This window comes from Triticum aestivum, chromosome 7A (genome assembly GCF_018294505.1).
Source record: "Triticum aestivum cultivar Chinese Spring chromosome 7A, IWGSC CS RefSeq v2.1, whole genome shotgun sequence".
In the NCBI taxonomy this organism is placed as follows: Eukaryota; Viridiplantae; Streptophyta; class Magnoliopsida; order Poales; family Poaceae; genus Triticum; species Triticum aestivum.
Window position 1 is genome coordinate 607,840,078 of NC_057812.1, and position 8,712 is coordinate 607,848,789.

Consider the following 8,712-nt stretch of genomic DNA (forward strand, 5'->3'; position numbering starts at 1 on the left):
GGTGTTAAACCTACTTTATTCCAACTTCTCTATGGTCTATTTACTAGCCAGAGATTCATCAAAATAAGCAAACAACACACGAAAAACAGAATCTGTCAAAAACAGAATAGTCTGTAGTAATCTGTAGCTAACGCAAACTCTGGAACCCCAAAAATTCTAAAATAAATTACTGGACGTGAGGAATTTATCTATTAATCATCTGAAAAAAGAATTAACTAAATATCACTTTCCAAATAAAAATGGAAGCAGTTCTCGTGAGTGCTAAAGTTTCTGTTTTTTACAGCAAGATTAACAAGACTTTTCGCAAGTCTTCCCAACGGTTCTACTTGGCACAAACACTAATTAAACACAAAATACACAACCAGAACAGAGGCTAGATAAATTATTTATTACTAAACAGGAGCAAAAGGCAAGGAATAAAAATAAAATTTGGTTGCCTCCCAACAAGCGCTATCGTTTAAAGCCCCTAGCTAGGCATAAAAAGCAAGGATAGATCTAGGTGTTGTCATCTTTGGTTGGTAGTTCTTTAATGAGACATCTATCACCTTTAGGATTTTCTTCCCTTTTATCAATAATCAAACTTCTAGGCACAAGATCAAAAAAATCAGTAGTAGAAAATGGTTCCTTAATGATAGAAAAAATATTAGGATGAATACTTATAGATTTGAGATCCGCAGTTTCCTTGCTAGAGGATTCACCCTTATTTTTAGGAACATACATAAGCTTGGAACTTTTAGTTGGAGGACTTGGAGTATTCTTTACGGAAGAAAAAGCGGTTCCCAAGTTGGTAATAATACCCTCAAGTTTATCGATTCTAGTGGAATCATGATTTATTCTTTCATTAACTATAGGTTCCTTCTCTTTAATATTTTTCAAAGTTACTCCTACTTTAGATCCATATTGGGTTATTTGGTTGTGGATCTTTTTATCGAAAGTTTCAATTAACTCAACGGTAGCAACTTTATTTTCAATAATTTCAAGTTTTTGCATTACATGCTCCAAAGTTAACATAGTTCCATTAATCATAAGAGGGGGTGAGCCAAATAAATGTATCATAGCATTATAAGAATCAAAAGTATGGCTACCCAAGAAATTCCCTCCAGTAATGGTATCAAGGATATATCTGTACCAAGGAGTAGTGCCTACGTAAAAATTGCGGAGAAGAACGGAAGTGGATTGCTTCCTGGTAGATCTATTTTGAGCATTGCAAATCCTATACCAAGCGTCTTTTAAATTTTCTCCTTCCCTTTGTTTAAAATTAAGAACTTCATTCTCGGGAGATAACGGAGAAGATAAGGGACTAGCCATAACGACAAGCAAGCAATCCGACACACGAGCAAACAAGAAATGGGCAAAAAGAGGCAAATAGAGAAAGAGAGGGAGGATAGAGAGAGAGAGAGAGAGAGGGCGAATAAAATGGCAAGGGTGAAGTGGGGGAGAGGAAAACGAGAGGCAAATTGCAAATAATGTAATGCGGGAGATAAGGGTTGTGATGGGTACTTGGTATGTTGACTTTTGTGTAGACCTCCCTGGCAACAGCGCCAGAAATCCTTCTTGCTACCTCTTGAGCACTTGCGTTGGTTTTCCCTTGAAGAGGAAAGGGTGATGCAGCAGAGTAGCGTAAGTATTTCCCTCAGTTTTTGAGAACCAAGGTATCAATCCAGTAGGAGGCCACGCACGAGTCCCTCGTACCTACACAAACAAATAAATCCTCGCAACCAACGCGATAAGGGGTTGCCAATCCCTACACGGTCAATTACAAGAGTGAGATCTGATAGATATGATAAGATAATATTTTTGGTATTTTTATGATAAAGATGCAAAGTAAAATAAAAGGCAATAAAAATAACTAAGTATTGGAAGATTAATATGATGAAAGATAGACGTGGGGGCCATAGGTTTCACTAGTGGCTTCTCTCGAGAGCATAAGTATTCACGGCGGGTAAACAAATTACTGTTGAGCAATTGACAGAATTGAGCATAATTATGAGAATATCTAGTTATGATCATGTATATAGGCATCATGTCTGAGACAAGTAGACCGACTTCTGCCTGCATCTACTACTATTACTCCACACATCGACCGCCATCCAGCATGCATCTATAGTATTAAGTTCAAAAGAACAGAGTAACGCTTTAAGCAAGATGACATGATGTAGAGGGATAAACTCATGCAATATGAAATAAACCCCATCTTGTTATCCTCGATGGCAACAATACAATATGTGCCTTGCTGCCCCTATTGTCACTGGGAAAGGACACCGCAAGATTGAACCCAAAGCTAAGCACTTCTCCCATTTCAAGAAAGATAGATCTAGTAGGCCAAACCAAACTGATAATTCGAAGAGACTTGCAAACATAACCAATCATACATAAAATAATTCAGAGAAGATTCAAATATTGTTCATAGATAAACTTGATCATAAACCCACAATTCATCGGTCTCAACAAACACACCGCAAAAGAAGATTACATCGAATAGATCTCCACAAGAGAGGAGGAGAACTTTGTATTGAGATCTAAAAAGAGAGAAGAAGCCATCTAGCTAATAACTATGGACCCATAGGTCTGAGGTAAACTACTCACACTTCATCGGAAGGGCTATGGTGTTGATGTAGATGCCCTCCGTGATCGATGCCCCCTCCGTCGGAGCTCCGGGAAAGGCCCCAAGATGGGATCTCATGGATACAGAATGTTACGGCGGTGGAATTAGGGTTTTGGCTCCGTATCTGGTAGTTTGGGGGTACGTAGGTATATATAGGAGGAAGGAGTATGTCGGTGGTGCAATAGGGGGCCCACGAGGGTGGAGGGCGTGCCCAGGGGGTAGGCGCGCCCCCTACCTCATGGCCTCCTAGTTGATGTATTGACGTAGGGTCCAAGTCCTTTGGATTATGTTCGTTCCGAAAATCACGTTCCTGAAGGTTTCATTCCGTTTGGACTCCGTTTGATATTCTTTTTCTGCGAAACCCTAAAATAGGCAAAAAACAGCAATTCTGAGCTAGGCCTCCGGTTAATAGGTTAGTCCCAAAAATAATATAAAAGTGTATAATAAAGCCCAATAATGTCCAAAACAGAATATAATATAACATGGAACAATCAAAAATTATAGATACGTTGGAGACGTATCAGCGGCGCCCCCCCCTCTTTCCTTCTCCCTCTCCTCTCCTTCCTTCTTCTCCTACATAGACTAGGAAAGGAGGAAACCTACTCCTACTAGGAGTAGGAATCCCCCCTTTGGGTGCGCCCCTTGAGGCCGGCCCTCCTCCTCCTCTCCTCCTTTATATACGGGGGAGGGGGCACCCCATAGGCACACAAGTTGATTTCTTAGCCGTGTGCAGTGCCCCCCTCCACAGGTTTTCACCTCGTTCATATTGTCGTAGTGCTTAGGCGAAGCCCTACGTCGGTAACTTCATCATCACCGTCACGATGTTGTCGTGCTTACGAAACTCTCCCTCGGCCTCAGTTGGATCTAGAGTTCGAGGGACGTCACCGAGCTGAACGTGTGCAGATCGCGGAGGTGACGTGCCTTCGATACTTGATCGGTTGGATCATGAAGACGTTTGACTACATCAACCACGTTACTAAACGCTTCCGCTTTCGGTCTACAAGGGTATGTAGACACACTCTCCCCGCTCGTTGCTATGCATCTCCTCAATAGATCTTGCGTGATCGTAGGATTTTTTTTTGAAATACTGCGTTCCCCAACAGTGGAATCCGTGCCAGGTCTATACGTAGATGTTATATGCACGAGTAGAACACAAAGGAGTTGTGGGCGTGGGTATACACATTGCTTGTCGTCGGTAGTTGTTTCTTGATTCTGTGGTATTGTTGGAGGAAGCGGCCCGGACCGACATTACATGACCGCGTTCATGAGACTGGTTCTACCGCCGTGCTTTGCACACAGGTGGCTGGCGGGTGTCAGTTTCTCCAACTTTAGTTGAATCGGATTCAATGAACAGGGTTCTTTCTGAAGATCAAAAGGCAATCACTATACCTTGTTATGCTTTTTGATGCGTAGGTAAGAACAGTTCTTGCTAAGCCCGTAGCAGCCACGTAAAACTTGCAACAACAAAGTAGAGGACATATAACTTGTTTTTGCAGGGCATGTTGTGATGTGATATGGTCAAGACATGATTATATAAATTGTTGTATGAGATGATCATGTTTTGTAACACATATATCAGCAACTGGCAGGAGCCATATGGTTGTCGCTTTATTGTATGAAATTCAATTGCCATGTAATTGCTTTACTTTATCACTAAGCGGTAGCGATAGTCGTAGAAGCAATAGTTGGCGAGACAACAACAATGCTACGATGGAGATCAGGGTGTCAAGCCGGTGACCATGGTGATCATGATGGTTCTTTGGAGATTGAGATCAAAGGCACAAGATGATGATGGCCATATCATATCACTTATATTGATTGCATGTGATGTTTATCCTTTATGCTTCTTATTTTGCTTAGTATGGCGGTAGCATTATAAGATGATCTCTAACTAAATTTCAAGGTACAAGTGTTCTCCCTGAGTATGCAGTGTTGCGACAGTTCGTCGTGCCGAGACACCACGTGATGATCGGGTGTGATAAGCTCTACGTTCACATACAACGGGTGCAAGCCAGTTTTGCACACGCAAAATACTCGGGTTAAACTTGACGAGCGTAGCATATGCAGATATGGCCTCGGAACACTGAGACTGAAAGGTCAAGCATGAATCATACTCCCTCCATTCCACAATATAGTGCTTCCTCTATCCTCGTGCTTCAACTTTGACCGTAAATTTAACTATCAAGGCCGATTGCGGCGGGAGCAAACATTATATCAGTGAATTCGTATTCGAAAAAAGTTTTCAATTATATAATTTTTTCTCCCGCCATAGTTGGTCTCGTTGGTTAAATTTATGGTCAAAGTTGGACCTCGGGAAACGCACGCGCACTATATTTTGGAATGGAGGGGGTATAGTAGATATGATCCGACTATGGAACCAAAATAAGGAAAGACAACCCCAAATGCTAGATCCCCGATCGCCCCAACTGGGCTCCTCTACTGATCATCCGGAAAAGACACATAGTAACGGCCTGAATCCTCGTCGAACTTCCACTTGAGTTCGGTAGAGTCCCCTGTACTGGCATCGTCGGCACCTGCATCTGTTTGGAAGTATCTGTGAGCCATGGGGACTCAGTAATCTCACACCCTCGCGATCAAGACTATTTAAGCTTAAAGGTAGGAAAGGTAGTGAGGTGGAGCTGCAGCAAGCACTAGCATATATGGTGGCTAACTTACGCAAAAGAGAGCGAGAAGAGAAGCAAAGCACGGTCGAGAAGCTAATAATGATCAAGAAGTGATCCTGAAGCTACTTACGTTCAAGCATAACACGAGATCGTGTTCTCTTCCCGAACTCCGCCGAAAAGAGACCATCATGGCTACACATGCGGTTGATTCATTTTAATTAAATTAAGTCTCAGGTTCTCTACAACCGGACATTAACAAATTCCCATCTGCCCATAACCGCGGGCACGGCTTTTGAAAGTTCAAAACCTTGCAGGGGTGTCCCAACATAGCCCATCACAAGCTCTCATGGTCAACGAAGGATATTCCTTCTCCCAAGAAGACATGATCAGACTCGGAATCCAGGTTACAAGACATTTCAACAAAGGTAAAACAATACCAGCAAAGCCGCCTAATGTGCCGACAAATCCCAATAGGAGTCGCACGTATCTCGTTCTCAGGGCACACCAGATAGGTCAAGCTACGAGTAAAACCAACCCTCAAGTTGCCCCGAGGTGGCCCCGTGGGTTGCCCGTTTCGAACCAACACTTAGAGGAGCACTGGCCCGGGGGTTTAAAATAAAGATGACCTTTCAGTCTGCAAAACCCAAGGGAAAGGTATATGGTGGTAGGTAGGCAAATGGTAAAACCAAGGTTGGGCCTTGCTGGAGGAGTTTTATTCAAAGCGAACTATCAAGGCATTCCCATAACACCCAACCGCGTAAGGAAAGGAAAATCAAGGAACATAACACCGGTATGATGGAAACTAAGGCGGCAAGAGTGGAACAAAACACCGGGCATAAGGCCGAGCCTTCCACCCTTTACCAAGTATATAGATGCATTAAAGTAAACAAGATATAATAATGATATCCCAACAATATCCATGTTCCAACATGGAACAAACTTCAACTTCACCTGCAACTAGCAACGCTATAAGAGGGGCTGAGCAAAAGCAGTAACATAGCCAAACAATGGTTTGCTAGGAAAGGTGGGTTAGAGGCTTGACATGGCAATATGGGAGGCATGATATAGCAAGTGGTAGGTATCGCGGCATAGCAATAGAGCGAACAACTAGCAAGCAAAGATAGAAGTGATTTCGAGGGTATGGTCATCTTTCCTGCAAAGTTCTCAAAGTTGACGAAAGCTTGCTCCTCGTTAGCGTACTCAACAGGTTCCTCGATCATGTACACGTCTCCCGGCTCTACCCAAAGCAAGAACACGAGCAAAGGGCCAACAATCAATCATGGTGCAATGCACAATCAACATGATGCAAAACATGGCATGACATGCGGGATGTGATATGCTATGCATATGCGTGATTCGGAAGGGAAAGATTGAACCAGGCATCAACTTGGCAACCAAGTGTGCCACTGGAAAGATGAGATGATTTCGGTCGAAATCGATATAAAGATCAGTGGAATCGGATGCACGGTTTGCAAATGGCAAGCAAAACCAGAATGGCACAATTCTGTGATTAACAGCACGATGCCATCTAGAATGGAACAAGAAACTAAGCTACTGCACTCCAACATATCAACAAGGCACATGGCAGTGATCTACTCAAGATTCTTGTCAAAACATGAACACTGAGCTACGGCTAAAACACACCAGAGCAGGTTCAAACAAGCATGGCAAAAGTGCAAAAGATATCAGCTTCACAGACTTAGTGAAAATACTAACATGCCAGAAATTAACATCAGGAAGCCATGTTTAGAGCAAGCAAACAACATGCTACAGGAACAGGTCATAGCAACCAAAGGCATGGCATGAATCTACTCAAAGTATAAAACAAAAGCCCCTTACTTATCATGAGCCAAAAAGGCACAGAAGATATGATGGCACCCATGTAAACATAGCAAGTTTTATAAACAGATCCAGACTTAGCAGAAAACTGAGCATGGCATAAACAGAGTTATGAAGGCATCTTTGCGAGCGCATTTCACTCAACACAAGGCATTACATGACAAGATAAGCATAGCATCAGCAAGATGGCATGTTCAAGAAGCTAACCATGGCAAGAGCAAGTTCATAGCATGCATGGATCAACTACAACAACCATGGCAAAATTGATTAACATATAAATAATCTACCAGGAACATTTTATAGCAAAAGTAGAGCAAGATTAAGACATGCTAGGGCACTCAATAATTGCAAACAGGGGCATGGATGGATAGAGAATAACCATATGTCCAAAATATTATTACTTAAGCAACTCAAAAGAAGCATGTATCTATATGTAGTATCAGGTTTAGATGGCATCAAAATAACAGCAGGAAAATGACTTAGTAAAATCCTAAGTCCCTGAAATCAGCAATATCACGAAGGCTACTTTGCATGCTTGTGCTAGTAACCACATTGATCAAAAAAATACATGGCAAGCACCCCTGTAAATATAGCATGGCATAGACCAAAACACATGTAGAGCTCATGCCCATAAGATGCACACCACAAATGTGACAAAAATGACAAACCCTCATACTCTGATAAGTAACAGCACCTAACAATTTATAGCACTCTTGCATCAGTGATTTGGGCAACAAGATTGACTCAAACAAGCATGCCACAATGGAATGAAATGAAGAGCATCTCACAATGAACATTTTGATATCTCATGCGCATGAAATGGAGCTACGGTCATGGACTTATGGCATGAAGAACAGAGGCATAAAATGTTCCAGAATAAGGGACTTAGTGGGAAAAGAGGGGGTGTAGACCTCAGATCTAGCGTTCGGGTATGCTCCACGAGGTTCGTTGGAGGTGTCGCCGGACTTGCGCGCTGTGGTGGCCGGAGAAGAGGAGGACGATGCCGGCGAGGCTTGAGGGCGGTAGAGGAGGCCAGCGAGTCGCAGGGTCGCCGAAGAGCGGCGGGCGGCGCCGGTGTTGCTGGTGCTCCGGCGGGGCGGGCGGAGCTGCGGCAAGGCGGCGGCGCAGCTGTGAGGTGTGGTCGTGGCAAGGCGGCGAGGCACGGAGGAGCCGCGGGAGCTCGTGGCGGCGTGGCCCGGTTCGGCCCCGGGGCGGGCCAGATCTAGGCCCTGGGCAGCGGCGGCAATGTGGGCGCGGTGGTCGCCATGTGTCAGCATGGGATTCATTGGGCGGCGGCGGCGGACGTGTCCGGCCGCTGCGGACGCGTCCGGTGGCGGCGGGGGAGGTTTATCTAAGGTTTGGACCCGGATTTTGGACGGGGAGGACATATTTATAGGTAGGAGGAGTTTGGAGTGTCCAAATGGAGTGTAGTTTTAGACCACGGGATCGTGATCCGACGATGAAGGACATGGGAGTGGTTTGGATTGGTTATTGGGCCGCTTTGGAGGGGTGTTGGGCTGCAACACACACGAGGCCTTTGCGGTTCCCTGGTTAATCGTTGAAGTATCAAACGGACTCCAAATGACACGAAATTTGATAGGCGGTCTACCGATGGTGTACCAAGGCCACTTGGCAAATCTCGGT